Raw genomic sequence first — 19,245 nt, 5'->3', positions numbered from 1 at the left:
CAGTTATTGCAAGACATTAATGATCAACAATGTTGATCTCAATCTTGAAGGTTTTGTTATCTGTCAATGGTACCTTTAGGATCATCTTTCCTTCACCATTATACACCTTCATCAGATTTTATTCCAACTTCATGTTATACCCTTTGGCAAGTAATTGACATACTGATAACCATGAAATGTATCATGTTTTCGACTCGATAAGCACGTCATTTTAGTCCGTTTTGTTCCCTTTTTATTGTGTTATGTTGGCATATTGTGTCAATTTCAGGTACCTTACAGGTAGAAGTTGATACAAGAGAAAACATAGCGAAAATGGCCAAAAACAGAGAAGAAGTGTAGAAAATGCACCAGTGGCGATCTCCATGGTGTGCGCCATGACGTGTATCTTTAAACCTGTTTTTCACTAAAAATGACTTTTTAATTAGTTAGAAGTTCTTGATTTTTAAAAACATAAATTTTATACTTTAACACTCTGAACCGCGACAACGACAATATATATTTTAGAGTAAAACCCGAATCCAATTTAGCGAATGCAAATGGTTCATTTAAATTAATTTTCTTTCTATTAAAGAAAAACATTGTTCCGATTTAATTAAATAATTTGACTTAGGTGTGATTACTATTGATCGAGCAAGCCATATTTCGGTCTCGCTTTTATTATTTTAAAATCAACTTGCTTTAGTTTCTAGTTTAATTCCTCTTCTCGTACAAAATCCAATTAGCCTTAAATTTATATAGCAACAGTAGATAACAGTGAGATTGACTATAATTCCCTATGGGTTCGATAACCTTTTGTATTACTCTGACATATTCCGTGCACTTGCGGAAAGCATCAAAGAGAAGGAAAATATCACATCAAGTTTTTGGCGCTATTGCCGAGAAATTTTAGTCAATATCGTAACTCCATTGTTGTGTCGTATAGATTAAGGTATTTTATTTTATTTTATCGGTTGTGTGCCAACACTCGCTCAAATACAGAGGAGTTAGAACAACCGATCCCTGAATTCGAGTGTTACATTCATATCAAATGCCGGATATGTGAGCTTAGAGCCATATTTGAGCCTATGACTGAAAATGATAACCGTTCACTCAAGGACTTTGCAGTTTCGTCTCGGGATGAACCGCACTCAAGCATTGTTCCACCTGTAATCTAGGCGAACACTTTTGAATTAAAATCGTCTCTAGTGCAAATCGTGCAACAGAACCAGTTCTCTGGAAATCCCACCGAGGATCCAAATCTTCGTTTATCAGTGTTTGTACAATATGCAGACACATTAAAGCGTACTGGTGCAAATCCAGAAGCCATTCAATTACGACTATTTTCATTTCTATAAGAGATAGAGCGAGAGCATGGCTACAGTCTCTACCTGCAAACTCAATCATCAATTGGAATGAAATCAAGAGAGTATTCTTAGCCAGATATTTTCCACCAAGCAAAATGGCAGTACTGAGAAATTATATAACTACGTTTAAACAAGCCGAAGGAGAACCACTTTTTGATGCATGGGAAAGATATAAAGATATGATAAGATTATGTCCTAATCGCAGATTAGAACAATGGATTATCATCCATACCTTCTACAATGGTGTGTTATACAACACCATAATGGCCATAAACGCTGCTACTGGCAGAGCCCTAATGAACAAACGCTTCGATGAAGCCTCTAAGCTTATCAAAAGGATGGCCCAAAATAATTATTGTCGCGGCTGGAAAAATACAGAGTTGCCACCATATTTTATTTGTTCCTAAGGAATAGAGCAATAACGATAAAACGTATGGATAAAGGGAGAGACTAGGTTCTGGAATTGGTTAAGTAAGGGGAAGATGTTAGGTACCTCTTACCTCCATTATATTCAGTGGGATCCTCCTTTAATCCTAGGGTTAGTGTGTGTTTCTAAGGGAATGTTTGTTATATTTCTCGTCTATTTATTTATTAAGAAAATGCTATTATTTAGAAGAAAATATTTTAATTTATACTTAAGGGCACATAATTTTTTTTATTATCGTACTCGCTAGAGTGTTAAGACTATATGCCTATGTACCTCCACATTAGATGAAGGATCATAACACCGTAGTTCTTCTAGAAAATGCTTGTTTGTTTTGTGTTTTTTAGATTGTGAAAGTTCTCAACGCATCAGGGGAAGAGAAATAATTGATGTTGAAAATGTCTCAATGCACAAGGGTAGATGACTTAAACTTTGAATGTGTGGCTTGATTTTAGGTTAATTGATTAGTTTGTAAAAATATACTTATAAATTGATTTGGAAAATAGATTGTTGTGTTATATAATTATTACTTTGAATAATAATCTTGATAAAATGTAATAGCAAATAAAAGGTTATCAATTATATTATTTTTTGTATTTTTTATTTATTAATTATTAATTGTGAACCCTAATTGTCATAACTAAAGAATTAGACCCTAATTATCCTAATAATTCTTACATTATCCTAACATTATCCTATAAAATATTAATTATTTATTTGTGTTTTGGGATTTTATTATATTAACACAAAAGAGAATATTTTTATTTTTATAATATTTGATTATTAAATTATTGTAATGATATTAATTAACTAATCTTTAATTATTCTAACTAATCCTAATTGAAAATATAAAATCTAATATAAAATTGGGGGTGCATTCTAATTGGAAATAAATTATGCTTTATGTTTATAATTTTTGGTTGTGATTAGCTTTACAACATGTTATTATTAGGATTAGTTTTAAAAAGAAAAGCTGAACGTTTTATTAAAAAACTTCAACTCACATTATTTGTTTGTAAAAACATTATTAACTTACCATATTAGTTTAAAAAAATTGATTTATGATTTTGTTTATATTAATAATTATTAAATTTAATTATAAAACCTTTATTTTTTATATAAAAAAAACTTAATTAAAAATATCTATATATAAGGAGAAAAAAACCTCCTAATTGAAACTAATTACTTCAAAAATTTAATTTGAAATTTAATTATATACAAACACCCAATTGATGAATTATATATAAAAACTTCATAATTGAAACTAATTGTTTATGTACAAAACTTTGAAATAACACACAAAAACAAATCCTTAAAGCAATGTCAGATCCGAAAAACACAAACAGATATGCATAAATTATACATACAAAAATCATATCATATATTCGAGATTCGGGTTTGTCAATATGAAGTATCGTGACCCCAGTAAGTTGTTGCTTCCTCCATTCTTTTCTTTACGTTCTTCGCGTTTTCTGTTTTCCCCTTCGATCTTTCTTGATCATGTGATGATGGAGGATTTTAGGGTTTTAATGTTGTTGCTCTTTGATATGAAGAACAACAACTTTTAGGAAGTGAATTTGTGAATTATGGATGGAAAAAAGTGTTGAAAACATGTGTTATTTATAGATAAGAATTAGTTCAAAAGTTGAATGAGATTTGAATATTTTTTGATTGATTTCATTTGACCTGATTTTATCTATTTCTTAAAGGCTAAGCCAATGAATCTGGATGAATTTATGAACTTGTGAATAAAAATAAATTTTGATAGTAAAAAATAACGTGTTAAATGTAATAATAAAAAGATTTTGATTTTTTTGATTTTATATTTATTTTTTTATTTTTTTAGATTAAAAATATAAGAAATGAATGTTATAATAACTATTAAAAATAAAATAATAAAAAATTCGAAAATATATAAATAAAAATAAAAGAGTGCAATTTTAATTATAAAATAAAACATAAAAATGAGAAAAACTCTAAAATTAAAAAACAAAACTCTAAAAGTGGGGGAAGTGAGATTCAAACTCAAGACATCTTCTTTGTAGCTCCTTTCACATGCTCTTCTATCAACTATATCATTTCATTTATTCGAAATAAAGTGACACTAAAAAGCATATGAAGGGTGAGCAAAATTTGGGGTACGACAGTTGCCCCTTTTTAATCAACTTAAACTAGAAGGATAATGACAATTAGTTTTTATCCTCTTGGGAGAAGGTGATTAAATATAGAGAGGGTCCCTAATTTTGATCTTGTAGTTAGTAGATCCTAGGAATGAGCAAGGACTGGACAATCCTTGATGCTTTGTTGGTATCCAAACCAACTTATGATGGAATCCTGGTGAGATCTTGTTCATTAATTTCAGCCTATCCGAGTGAAACTGGCATACAATTTTTATGATCATCAGATCTTTGCTTGATAGAACCCTAGTAGAACCCCTTTGATTAGTTTTCGCCCATCCGGGTGAAACTTGTGGACGATTTCTATGATCATTTGATCATGTTATGAAAATCGGGCAGGACTCTGGCGATCCTCTAGTCGTTGTTTGATAAAACCCTGGTAGAACCCCTTTGATTAATTTCAGCTCATTTGGGTGAAAATTACGTGCGATTTCTATGATCATCCGATCATGTTACAGAAATCAGGCAGGACTCTGACGATCCTCCGATTGTTGCGATTCTTATGATCAACTGATTATTTAGAATCTTGGTAGGACTCTGACGATCCTTCGATCGTTGTTTGATAAAACCCTGTGTAATTGATGGAACTTATCCCATGCGCGGGATATGTTACTAAGTTGGAGATGTGAGAGATGAACATCTGCTCATTGGTTGATAACAACCATGCGAGATGACCGATTTACTGAATATGTTAAACTTGCTGGGGAGGTCCTTTGTTAAAAAGGCTCCATTCAACGGGTCATTTATTGGGGAATGCCAATAAGTGTTTTTTGACTTGAGGTATTGTATTGGTATAACTGAGGATTGGACTTCTAGGAGCGGTCATAAATCCCGCTTTATGTTATGCATGTTCATGTGGATGCATGTTTTGAATTAATGTATGTGTTTATACGTGATGCTTTATTTGGGTTATCGCCTCTTTTATGATGTGTATGATGAATATGTGAAATTGTGGGAATTGTGAGAACTGAGGTTTCAGTGACATTCTGACTCTCCAACCCCTTGAGACTTTGATATGTCCATGGACTAGGCCATGATGCTCTTGATGCTTGAGAGCGTGTTAAAAGGAAGAACTTCCTTTCTGATTAGACTGTGACTGCTGGTTTAGGGACCCCGCATTTTATAATTTTGGAAAACTTATGATATTTTTGACGTTTCGAAATCAAAGTAAAATACATTTTCAAAAAGCTTTTTATTATTCCCGATATTTTAATGTATTATTCACAAATAATTGATATTTTGTAATCAAGCAGAAAAATTCAAAACAAAGGAATAAAGCTCAAAAAGACAACGTTGTTTTATTGAGAAATTTGACCCGTAAAGGGGTGATAGTACATGAATAAACAATTCACATAAGGGGAGATTACTGAAAAGCTGAAAGAATGTAAAAATGGCAATGAAAATAGATTACTTTATGTTCCTACGGAATTTAACACATGTTATTATCCTTATGTCTTTGAGGTCACAACACTTTGTTTTTGACGATGATGATTGAATTGATTGATCCAATCGGAATTCCTGTTGTAGTATGGCTTAAGTATTGCAGTCATATGCCTTTTGGATATCCCTAAATTTTTCCTAGATTGGTCTTTCAAGTTTTGAATCCACCAAGACGCCATAATTTTTTCCTAAGTCGCCCTTTCAGGTTTTTGACTTAATGGGATTTTATCCTCTTTTTCTAGGTATAGTATTTCTTGACTGTGTCGGAGTTCACAGGGCATGGTAACTCCACTCCATATATGGTTGCGAGTATTAAGGCTCCGCCAGATAAGGCTTTTTTCACGACATATGGCCCTTCGTAATTTATGGTCCATTTTCCGCGAGGATCTTTATGGATGGGTAAGATTTTCCTGAGCACTAGTTCACCTTCTTCAAATAAACGAGGACGAACTTTCTTGTCGAATGCTTTCTTCAACCTTTGCTGATATAACTATCCATCACATATTGCAGCCATGCGTTTCTCTTCTATGAGGTTCAATCGATCGAATCTTGTTTGTACTCATTCTACCTCTTTCAATTTAGTCTCTATCAAGACCCTTAGAGAGGGAATCTCAACTTCAATAGGAAGTACCGCTTCAGTTCCATATACCAAAGAAAAAGGAGTTGCTCCTGTCAAAGTGTGGACTAGCGTTCTATAGTCGTGTAGTGCAAAAGGTAGCATCTCGTGCCAATCTTTATAGGTTTTCACCATCTTCTGGATAATATTTTTGATATTCTTGTTAGTTGTTTCTACTACGGCGTTCATCTTAGGCATGTGGGGTGATGAGTTATGGTCTTCGATTTTGAAACGTTCGTATAACTCGTCCATTACCTTGTTGTTTAGATTCAACCCATTATCCGTGATAATTTTTTTAGGAACGCCATGTCGACAAATGATTTCCTTTTTGATGAATCATGCAATCACTTGCCTCATCACATTGGTGTAGGAAGCAGCTTCTACCGACTTGGTAAAATAATCGATGGCAACCAAGATGAATCAATTCCTATTCGCAACATTTGGTTCGATCGTCCCGATTATGTCAATTCCCCACATGGAGAAAGGCCATGGGAAGTTAAGAAATTCAAGGGAGTAGTTGGCACGGGCACTTTATCCACATAGATCTAATACTTGTGACATTTATTGATGTATTTTAAGCAGTCAGACTCCATAGTCAACCAGTAGTACCCCGCTCTGAGAATATTTTTCCATGGTGTGTCCATTGGCGTGAGTGCCAAAGGATCCCTCGTGAATCTCTTCGATAAGAATGTCTGCTTCGTATCCATCTAGGCATTTGAGTAAGACCATGTCATGGTTCCGTTTGTAGAGCACATCATGATTGAGGAAGAATTGAGATGTCGATCTTCTAAGTGTTTTCCTATCTTGGCTTGAAGCGTTTGCAGGATACTCCTGTTTCTGTAGGAATAGTTTAATGTCGTAATACCAAGGTTTACTATTCGCTTCCGCTTCCACTGCTACGCAATACGACGGCTCTTCCAAACTTTGAATCCTTATAGAAGGTGCTTCATCGTACCATTTTACTTTGAACATGGATGATAAATTAGCTAATGCTAGAACAAGATTTTGCTTCTGCAATGTATCTCTAAGTTTTGAGGATAACAAAGAATGAAACAAATTTGGTACCCTAACAGCTTTCTTAAGTGTGCAAGATTCTAAGTTGAAATGACTCTGATAAGTCACCTTATGATTCTTAAGAAACTAATATTTGACATCTGAAGTAGTCCAGAAGCGCTGACCCAGCACAAAGAGAAATCACATGTGACTCTGAACAGAATGCATATGAGGAGAAATCACCTGAAGAATCTAACTCTGAAGTTCAAGCTCTGATGATCTGATTATGAGAACTCTATCTAAAGACTCTGCAAAGAGATATATGAAGACTCTAACGCTGAAGACTCAGATCATGCTCACCTCACTCTGAAACATGCTCAGAAACACGCCATCAGATGTCACCAGTTCAAAAACTTAAGCTGGAAGCAAGTCAAATTGTAGTACAATCCTTTTAAAGAAATATTTGATTATGCTTCTAGTTTGATATGGAAAGGACAAGGAATTTACTACATTTGTCTCCCACAGCTGGAACGAAATCTTTATTTATTTCCCCCAACGGTATTATCTTAAGTGCTATATAAGGGCCTCTACACAACTTGCCAATGTACACAACTTTGATACAACAACTTTATCATACAACCTTTTCACCACTCTTACGAAGAACAACTCACGCTCTGCATACTCTGATTATTTCTTCACCACTGCTGTTGTAAGAAAAAGTTTCTATACAAGAGATATTGCTCAATATTGTGTGGTTATCTTTCACTGTTCTTAAATTGTGTTTATACTGCTTATCTAGAAGCATCTAGCGAAACACTTTGTAATTCTTGTAATTTTTTTTATTCCTCAAGTGACTTGTTTAGGTCTGTAGACTTGAGAGGGCTAAGAGGTTGTTGAACCCTTAGACGAATTTTGTAATCTGTTGAGATTAGTGGATTAAGTCCTTGTTGAAGGCGAAATCACCTTGGCCGGGTGAACTAGAGTGGCTTTAATTTTCAAGCGAACCAGGATAAATCGTTTGTGTTGTTATTATTTCTTCTTTGCGTGTGTTGTTGAAAAATCTTTTAATTCCTGTGAAAGCAATTCAAACCCCCCTTTCTTGTTTTTATCTATCTTCACTTTGTATCAGAGCTCCGACTCTGTTATTGATTTTTTGAATTAAACAGTTAACCGTGTAGAGACACCCAAGGTGAGAAAAACTTCATGGCCAACACAAATGAAAGAGATAGCTACAACGCAAAAACTTAAGTTTTTTATGGAGAAAAATTTGACTACTGGAAGGACAAAAATGAGACTTTCTTCCTAGGCTACGATGCTGATCTCTGGGATATGGTTACGAATGATTATGAGCTACCCATCTCTACAATTGGTATTCCTATTCCAAGAAGCATAATGAGCGACGATCAGAAGCGTGATTTCAAGAATCACCATAAAGCTAGAACCGTTCTATTAAACTCTATTTCCTACAATGAGTACAAGAGGATAACCAACAGGGAAACAACTAAAGATATTTTTGACTCCTTGAAAATGACGTACGAAGGCAACAACCAAGTTAAAGAGACTAAGGCTCTGGCCTTAATCCAGAAGTATGAAGCCTTCAGAATGGAAGATGATGAAGTTGTTGAAGTGATGTTCTCAAGGTTCCAAACCTTGGATGCAGGACTCAAGGTTCTGGACAAAGGATATACTACAACAAATCACGTCAAGAAGATAATTAGAAGTCTTCCCAAGAAGTGGAGACCTATGGTTACTGCTCTGAAGCTATCCAAGGATTTGAATAGCATAAGTCTTGAAGAACTTATCAGTTCTCTCAGAAGTAATGAAATAGAGCTAGAAGAAGATGAACCTCAGAAGAAGAGTAAATATGTTGCTCTAAAATCAAGACCAAAAATAAGAAAGCCAGAAAGGAACAAAGCCTTTCAAGCTGAAGAGGAAGAAGTTTATGACTCTGAGAATGAAGATTTTGATGATGAAGAAGAATTATCTCTTCTTTCCATAAGAATCAAACAACTCTAGAGAAAGAGATAAAACAACTTCAGAAGGCCCAAACAAAAGGGAGATCGTCCAGATTCAACCTCCATAGGCAGATCCAACAAGGAAGTAACGTGTTATGAATGCAAAGAGCCTGGACACTACATAAATGACTGTCCAAAACTAAAGAAGGATAGATCCAGAAAAGAAAGCTTCAAGAAGAACTCATTCAAAGCAAAGAAGAAAGGACTCATGGCAACATGGGACGACTCTGAATCTGAAGCTCCGGAATCTGATTCTGAAGAGGAACAAGCAAACGTAGTATTCATGTCCATTACCTCTGGAAGTTCATCTAAAATAAAGTCTGACTCTAAAGAGGTATTCTGTGACTTTTCTCGTTTTGATCTTGAATCCTGTTTGTCAGGCAAGATCTTTGAGCTTGTACCAGAAGCTTTGACAAAAATTCAAGAACCTAAAAAGGGTCCATGAAGAGACGGTTGAAGAGTGTGACAAGCTTGAGAAAGAAGCTTCTGAACTCAAAGAAAATAATTTTATTCTTGAAAGAGAAAAGGATTTTTCAACTAAGAAATGTTCAAAACTTGAGGAAACTCTTTCTAAAGCTCCACCTACTTCTGATACTATTATATACAAATATGATAAAGCCTTTCAAAAATTTATGAACAACAGCCTAGATAGAAGTGAAATGGCTTCTATGGTCTATGGTGTAAGTTATAATTGAAAAATAGGAATTGGTTATGACTCTGATGACGATGATCAGAAACCTTCTATAGAAAACAAACCAAAATCTCTTTTTTCTTACCATTATACACCGGCACAGACACAGAAGTTCAGTAACGCTAGAAAACCCAAAGTGTTCAGAAAATCTGTGAAAACTAATCCTAAAGGACCCAAAAGATAAAATAGTGTACGTTGCAGATATCCTATGCAGCAGAATTAAAACACCAGTCATGGTACCTGGACTCTGGATGCCCGCGACACATGATGAGAAGAAAGCATATGTTCCAAGACCTGGAACTTAAAGATGCTGGTTTCATAGGCTTTGGAGGAAATCAGAAAGGAAGAATCAGAGGATATGGAATAGTTGGTAACATATCTCTTCCCTCTATTTCTGATGTTCTTTATGTTGAGGGATTAATGCATAATTTGTTATCCATACGCCAATTAAGTGATAACGGTTATGATATTATCTTTAATAAAAAAACGTGCAAGGTTGTCAATCAGAAAAATGGCACAGTCCTTTTCAATGGAAAGAGGAAGAACAACATTTATACAATTAAAACTTTCAAATTTGAAAAACCAAAACGTGAAATGGTTGATGTCTGTTAATGAAGAGCAATGAGTGTGGCATGGACGCTTGGGTCATATTAGTTTGAGAAGGATTTCTCAGCTAAATAAACTTGAGTTAGTCAAGGGGCTACCTAAGTTGAAGCTTTCTTAAGATGCTCTTTGTAAAGCATGTCATAAAGGGAAATTTTCTAAAACTACTTTCAAAACCAAAAATGTTGTTTCCACTTCCAGACCTTTGGAACTTCTACACATTGATCTCTTTGGACTTGTTAAGACAACGTCGGTCAATGGTAAGAAGTATGGATTTGTCATTGTTGATGACTACAATCGTTGGACATGGGTGAAATTCTTAAGGCAAAAGAATGAGTCACATTCTGTGTTCACTGGTTTCTGTTCAAAAGTGCAAAATGAATATGACTCTAAGATTATCAGAGTCAGAAGTGATCATGGTGGTGAATTTGAAAACAAATTTGGAGAACTTTTTCACTCTAATGGAATATCCCATGATTTCTCTTGTCCTAGAACTCCACAACAAAATGAAGTTGTAGAAAGGAAGAATAAGACTCTCCAAGAAATGGCCAGAACCATGATCAATGAAACTAATGTGGCTAAGTACTTCTGGGTAGAAGCTGTGAATACATCATGTTACATTCAGAATAAAATCGCTATCATACCTATTCTTCAGAATACTCCTTATGAACTGTGCAAGGGAAGAAAACCCAACATTGCTTATTTTCATCCTTTTGGATGCTCTTGTTTTATTTTGAACACTAAAGACAATATGAACAAGTTTAACTATAAGGCACAAAAGAGTATTATGTTGGGATACTCAAAACGTTCTAAAGGATATCGAGTATATAATACAGAAACACAGATTATGGAGGAATCAATTCATGTCATATTTGATGACAAGCTTGACTCTGAAAAGTCAAAGCTAGTTGAGAAATTTATAGATCTGGAGATCACACTTGCAGGCTCTGGCGAAAAGACCAAAGGTTCTGAAGAAGCAAAAAGAGGAACTTCAGAAGCACCTGAACGCACAATCAATCAGAAAAGACAAAGAAATAAGCAAGATGTTCTGAAGAACTGATTCTGGGAAACAAGGGCGAACCTGTTAGAACAAGATCAACATTCAAAGATTCTGAAGAAGCACTCTTGGGACTAGTATCTCTGATAGAGCCAACATCCTGTGAAGAAGCTCTTCAAGATAAAGAATGGATTCTGGCAATGAAAGAAGAACTTGATCAGTTTTCCAAAAATGACGTTTGGGATCTTGTACCAAGACCTAAGGGAACCCATGTGATTGGAACTAAATGGGTTTACAGAAATAAGCTAAATGAAAAAGGTGAATTCGTCAGGATCAAAGCACGGCCGATGGCACAAGGTTATAGTCAACAAGAAGGAGTTGACTACAATGAAACTTTTGCTCCAGTCGCAAGGTTAGAATCTATTCATCTCCTTGTATCTTTTGTTGTTAATAGTTCTATTAAATTATACCAAATGGACGTCAAAAGTGCCTTTCTGAATGGTTACATTTCTGAAGAAGTGTATGTCCATCAACCTCTTGGATTTGAAAATTCAAAACTTTCAAAACATGTTTTCAAACTTAAGAAATCTTTTAATGGTCTGAAGCAAGCTCACAGAGCTTGGTATGAAAGACTTAGTTCATTTCTTCTGGAAAATGATTTTATCAGAGGCAAAGTGGACTCCACTCTCTTTTGTAAAAACATCATAAACGATCTTATGATTTTTCAGATTTATGTTGATGATATAATATTTGGTTATGCTAACCCCTCAGTTTGCCAAGAATTTTCTGAGTTAATGCAGGAAAAAATTGAAATGAGCATAATGCAAGAACTAAACTTCTTTTTGGGCATTCAAATCAATCAAACATCAGAAGCCACATATGTCTATCAAAGCAATTACATAAAAAATCTTCTGAAGAAATTTAACATGTTAGAAAGCAAGCCAACCAAGACTCATGCATCCTACTTGCATTCTGGAGAAGGAAGAGGTAAGTCAAAAGGTTTGACAGAAACTCTATCGTGGTATGATATGCTCTCTCCTTTGTATGACTTCTTCTCGTCCTGATATATTATTCAGCGTATGTCTGTATGCTAGATTCCAGTCAGATCCTAGGGAATCTCACTTAACTGTTGTTAAGAGAATCCTTAGGTATCTGAAAGAAACACCTAATCTTGGCTTGATGTATAAAAAAAACATCATAATACCAGCTTTTTGGGTACTGTGATGCAGATTATGCTGGAGATAGGTTAGAATGCAAAAGCACATATGGGAACTATCAGTTTCTGGGAGGAAACCTCATCTCATGGGCAAGCAAAAGACAACCAACCATTGCACTATCAAATGCAGAAGCAGAATATATCTCAGCTTCACTTTGCATCACTCAGACGCTCTGGATGAAGAATCAACTTGAGGAGTTTCAGATCTATGAGAGTAACATTCCTATCTTTTGTGATAATACTATTGCTATTTGCTTAAGTAAGAATCCAATTTTACATTCTAGTGTGAAGCACATAGAAATTAAACACCACTTTATTAGAGATTATGTTCAGAAAGGGACAATTGTTTTAAAATTTATAGATACAGACCATCAATGGGTTGATATCTTTACAAAACCCTTAGTTGAAGATAGATTTCTCTTCATTCTGAAAATTTTAAATATGGCAGGTTGCCCAGCATGACTCTGAACCTGTGCTTCCCATCTCTAATGTAAAATTAGACTCTGACTCAAGCATATGATGTTTATCTGATACTTCTACAAGTTAGAAGATATCTTTATCAGAAACATGTCAAGTCAGAAACCTTTTGGTATTCTTGACTTTGAGTACATCAACACGTGGCCCCTCAAACGTGTGGATCTGGTTCTTCTAGACACCTGTATAGCTCATAACTCAATGGCCAAACTATTGAGATCCCCTCGAGCAGTCTGCAAATCTTGAGATTAGAATCACATCATTAGCTGCATTTAATTTTCCCCATGATTGTCAAAACTCATTTTTAGCAAAAATTAATTTTTGTTTTCCTTCTCAAGTTACCGTTGTTTCTTTATATACTCCCACGACTCCCACTATTCACACTTTCACTCTTCGCTACTTACACAAACCAAAACCTCCAACTTTTCTCTGCAATCTCTCTTCATTTTTCTCTGAAACTTCATCATGAATGCTCAAGAACAACAAGTCTTCGAGTTCTCTCAAGAGATGAACGCCCAAGAACAACAAGTTGAATCCTCACAACAAGTCCCCTCCACTACTACTCTTCAAACAACAACCTCTTTTCAAGAACCTCATGTTCTTGATCATCCAACCCACATCAACTTGTCAACACCATTTGAACAACTGGAAGTTCTTTGTGAATTGCTGGTGGATTTTGAAAACCTCAAAGACAATGGCATGGATCTTACACCAGAATTGAAGAATCAGGGTTGGCTCATCTACTTCAACCGTCTCTACGGTACCATCTACATAAATCTCGTAAAAGAATTCTGGATATTTGCTGACTGTGATGACCATTACATAGTTTCTCATGTTCTGGATGTCAAGGTAGTGATAACTGAAAAGTATATTGTTGCGCTTATGAACATGGATAAGACTGGGGGCAGAAGGATTTACAACATCAATCCTAGGGCTAAGTACATTCCTAGGAAATCATCCCCACCATATTTTCCCAGAACCCTGAAGGACGAACATCATCAAAAAATTAAGAGCTTCACAAGAATCCGAGGGTGTGGCTCAAGATAATTCTGGGATGCATCCACCATCGTCCATCATCCAGCTCTTCTGACTACGTCAACACATATCAGAAGTGCATGTTCCACTATTTGCACAAGGTTTTGAAGCTTAAACTACCATCTTTTCTCTTCAAATACTTAAGAGATTCTATTAGAGATACCAGAAACAACATGAAGCCAAGGAACTACATCCCTTTGGGTAGGTTGATTTCAGATGTTCTGATTGAGAGTGGTCTGGTAGATTATCTGATTCATCTAAATCTGATGGAAGACGTCATAGTGGACATTAGGAAGCCCCTCAATGGGAGGAACCTAAAGACTATGAGACTGATTGATAAGGTCCTTGTCAAACCTACCAGAAATACCTCCTGGGAGGAACTGAAGGATAAAAGAGAAAAGGCGGATGAGATGTACATCTTCACCAAGATTGATCCTCCAGAAGTCATAGAATTTTATCTGAAAGATCAGGAAGCTCAAGGCTACGACATATCCGGCTTCACCATGGATTGGCTTCCAGATCATCCTCCAAACTTCTTGAAAAGAAAGAGGGAACCCTCTCATAAGAAAACTGGTCAGAAAAAGAAGATTCTCAATCTGGGAGAGTCTTCAGCAACCAAGAAGAAGCCAGTTCCTTTGACCTCTTCTTCAGCATCTTCTGGTAAGATCTCCATCTTAGAAATTCTCAACTCCTTCATCTCTGGTTCTAGGAAACTTTCCTCATCACTTCCTCTACCACCTCCCACAATCTCAACCACAATTACAACTTCCTCCACTCCACCTACTATAAATATAAACGTTCCCACTGAAAAATCCAAATCACAATAACCAACAACCTCACTCCGTACCTCATCTGAACCAACACCATCCATACCAATTCATTCTGAACCAAACCCACTTAACTAAACTCACTCATAACCTACTCTTTCTCAATCCTTTCCATCATAACTCACAAACTCTGAACCCATCCCTCTCAGAACCATCACAACTACACCTTCTCCTCCATTACCTCTCTTTAACCTCCAAACAACCTTTATCCTACGTTCTGAAGCATTATTGTTCAATGAACCCTTATCACCAACCCTCTCAACCATCCATAGCTCCCGTCCTTACTATGACCTTAACACAGCCTCTGAACATTCTGGTTCAGATTATCCCGACCCAACATCCCCAAACCTTGAAGATTTTCAAGCCATAGCTAATTTAGAAAGAACTCCTTCTGTACCAGCAGACCAACCAATTCCCGAACCTTTTGAACCTGAACTCACCCTACCAACCTTTGATGAGGCATTAGCCAAGTTCTCGTAAAGTTCAACTTCTATGTTCAAGAAGCTCTCTAAATAATCCAACACCAGTGAGAATCCTTCTGAAGTAAGGACTAACTGGAACAGATTCATCAGATGGATGACATCTGAGATCTTCAAGATGAAGAGCCTCTCTGAATAAGTCAGAAATGACTTCATTAGAAGTACTGAGGAAAGGTTAGAAGCTAGGTTGGCGAAGGAAGCGATAAAAAAGGCTAAACGGGAAGCTGCTGAGAAAGATGCCAAAGAGGCTATTGAGAAAGCTGCTGCAGAAGCTTCTGCAAAGGAGAAAGCTGAGAAAGAAGCAGCAAGGGTCGCTGAAGCTGCTCAAAAAGTTGAATCTAAGAAAGCTGTTGAGGTTGCTCTGACTCTGGGAGAGTCATCAACAACGGGTCTTTCCCCTCTGGTCATCAAAACTCTAGAAGAGTTACATAAGGAACAACAACTGGTCAGAGCCAGACTCGACAAACAAGATCAAGTCAACAACAGCATTCAGAACCTGCTAGCCGAGCTACTTCAGAGGATGCCTCCTCCACCTAAACCTTGTACACTTTAGGATTTTTTTAATATATTTTTCTAAGTGTTTTTAGTTCTAAGGCTTAGTTTCTGATCTTTTCTCGTTGTACTTTATGAAGTTTTTCTAATCAATGAAATTGTGATTTATTTACTTTTTGAGTCTGACAAAAAAGGGGAGAATTAGATAAAAATCTTTTGATGAATGATTTTATCTAAATCTCAAAAATGCATTACTTACATTCTGACATAAAATTACTGCATAGTTCTAAGTCATTTTTCAGGACCTATCTGAACCAAGGGAAGCTGAATTCTTATCTAAGAAACTACTAAATCACGTCAAGCAACCTAAGAAGACCTGGTAAGAAATTCTCTACCCGAGAAACCCATATCTGATACTAAAATCTTTAAAAATATTTTTTAAGTATCAAAATTAAGGAGAGATTGCTAATCTCAGGGGGAGTTACTTTTCTATCTGACTCTGATCATTTTCAATTTAGCATCTCTTAAAGTACTTATTGTTTCATCAAAATCCTAAGTTTTGTCATCATCAAAAAGGGGGAGATTGTTAGAACAGGATTTTGATTCTGCAATGTATCTCTAAGTTTTTATGATAACAAATAATGAAATAGATTTGGCACCCTACCAGTTTTCTTAAGTGTGCAGGATTCTAAGTTGAAATGACTCTGATAAGTCACCTTCTGATTCTTAAGAAACTAATATTTGGCATCTGAAGTAGTCCAGAAGCGCTGACCCAATACAAAGAGAAATCACATCTGACTCTGAACAAAATGCATCTGAATAATCTAACTTTGAAGTTCAAGCTCTAATGATCTGATTCTGAGAACTCTATCTGAAGACTCTGCAAAGAGGTATATGAAGACTCTAACACTAAAGACTCTAATCATGCTCACCTCACTTTGACACATGCTCAGAAACACGCCATCAGATGTCACCAGGTCAGAAACTTAAGCTGAAAGCAAGTTAAATTGTAGTACAATCCTTTCAAGGAAACATTTGATTATGCTACTAGTCTGTTATGGAAAGGACAAGGAATTTACTATATTTGTCTCCTACAGCTGGCACGAAATATTTATTGATTTCCCCCAACGGTATTATCTCAAGTGCTATATAAGGGCCTCTACACAACTTGCCAATATACACAACTTTGATACAACAACTTTATCATACAACCTTTTCACCACTCTTACGAAGAACAACTCACGCTCTGCATACTCTGATTATTTCTTCACCACTGTTGTTGTAAGAAGAAGTTTCCATACAAGAGTTGTTGTTCAATGTTGTGTTGTTATCTTTCACTGTTCTTAAATTGTGTTTATACTGCTTATCTAGAAGCATCTAGCGAAACACTTTGTAATTCTTGTAATTGTTTTTAATTCCTCGAGTGACTTGTTTAAGTCTGTAGACTTGAGAGGGATAAGAGGTTGTTGAACCCTTAGACAAAATTTGTAATCTGTTGAGATTAGTGGATTAAGTCCTTGTTGAAGGTGAAATCACCTTGGTCGGGTGGATTGGAGTAGCTTTGATTTTCAAGCGAACCAGGATAAATCCTTTGTGTTGTTATTATTTCTTCTTTGCATGTGTTGTCAAAAAATCTTTTAATTCCTATGAAAACAATTCAAACCCCTTTTTCTTGTTTTTCTCTACCTTCAGCTAAGGTGTCTGCTAGCTGTTTCTCTTCTCGGGGGATGTAGTGGAAAGTAATCTCATTAAAGTAGGTTATCATCTTTCAGACGTGGTCCCGATATTTGATTAGCTTAGCATTATGTGTTCCCCATTATCCCTTTATTTGATTGATAATGAGAGTAGAATCTTCATATACTTCTAAGATCTTGATCCTTAAGTCGATAGCTTCGTCGAGTCCTAGGATGCATGCCTCATACTCTGCCATGTTATTAGTGCAGGTGAAACATAACCTAGTTGTAAATGGAATGTGATAACCCATTGGAGAAGTTATGATAGCCCTGATCTCATGTCCTTCTGCATTTTAGGCACCGTCAAATATGACTTTCCATCGAGATACTGGTTCAGGTCTCTCGTCGGGACCTGACGTCTCACAATCCCTTATTAACATAACGTCTTCATCTGGGAAGTCAAATTGTATAGGTTCATAAACTTCCATCAGTTGGTGAGCGAGATAATCTGCTAACACACTTCCTTTGATGGCCTTTTGTGTGACATATTGGATGTCATGCTTGGTCAATAACATCTGCCGTCGTGCTATATTTCCCGTTACTGCTGGATTTTCAAAAATATATTGGATAAGGTTCATCCTGGATATTAGCAAGGTAGTGTGACACACCATGTATTACCTTAGACGTTGAGCAACCTAGACTAGAGCGCAACAAGTTTTCCCCAAGAGTGAATATCGGGATTCACAATCAGTGAATTTCTTGCTTAGGTAGTATATTGCATGCTCTTTTCTTCCAGTCGCATCTTGTTTCCCCAGTACACATCCCATAGAACCATCAATTATTTTTAGGTACATTATTAGTGGTCTTCTTGAAACTGGTGGTACCAAGATAGGTGGTTCTTGCAAATATTCCTTGATTTTGTCAAAAGCCTTCTGACAACCTTCATTCTACTCGATGGCTTGATCTTTCCTGAGCAACTTCAATGTTGGTTCACAAGTAGCCGTGAGATGTGAAATAAACCTAGCGATGTAGTTTAATCTTCCCAAGAATCCTCAAACCTCTTTTTCTGTCCTCGGAGCTGGCATATCTTGGATGGCTCTGACTTTGTCAGGATCAACTTTAATTCCTCTCTGGATGACTATGAACCCCAATAATATCCCCGATCTGACTCCAAAAGTGCACTTTGTAGGATTCAGACGTAACTTGAACTTCCTTACACTATGAAACAGGTTTTACAAGTTGACTACATGATCTTCTTCAGCCTGTGATTTTGTGATCATATCATCAACATAGACCTTTATTTCCTTGTGAATCATATCATGGAAGAGGGTCACCATTTCCCTTTGGTACGTTGCCCCTGCATTCTTTAATCCGAAAGGCATTACCTTGTAGCAGAAGGTGTCCTAGGAAGTAATAAACATGGTTTTCTCCATGTTAGCAGGAGACATCTTTATCTGATTATAACCGAAGAATCCACCATGAATGAAAAGATCGAAATTGAACGGGGTTGTATACCAATACATCAATGTGGGGCAAAGGGAAATCATCTTTAGTACATTCCCTATTCCGATCCTTGTAGTATACGCACATTCTGACTTTCCCATCTTTTTTCGGGACTGGCATGATATTAGCAACCCATTGTGAATACTTGGCAACGGCTATGAACCCTGCGTCGAACTGTTTTTTTTACCTTTTCTCTGATCTTGAGAGACATGTCTGGTCTAGTCCTTCTCAATTTATGTTTGACTGG

The 19,245-nt window shown here is 36.1% G+C and overlaps 1 non-coding gene across 1 annotated transcript; it reads right to left on the bottom strand.

Moving 5' to 3' along the window:
• Positions 1-1,444: 1,444 nt before the first annotated feature.
• On the bottom strand, positions 1,445-1,551 carry LOC127099329 (small nucleolar RNA R71). The gene has a single exon (XR_007793845.1). It is a non-coding gene; the product is annotated as a small nucleolar RNA R71 (small nucleolar RNA).
• Between the last annotated feature and the right edge of the window lie 17,694 nt (positions 1,552-19,245).

Source organism: Lathyrus oleraceus, chromosome 6 (genome assembly GCF_024323335.1).
Source record: "Lathyrus oleraceus cultivar Zhongwan6 chromosome 6, CAAS_Psat_ZW6_1.0, whole genome shotgun sequence".
Classification (NCBI taxonomy): Eukaryota; Viridiplantae; Streptophyta; class Magnoliopsida; order Fabales; family Fabaceae; genus Lathyrus; species Lathyrus oleraceus.
Note: the sequence above shows the minus strand (reverse complement) of the source record. Positions and strands in the feature narration are given on the sequence as shown.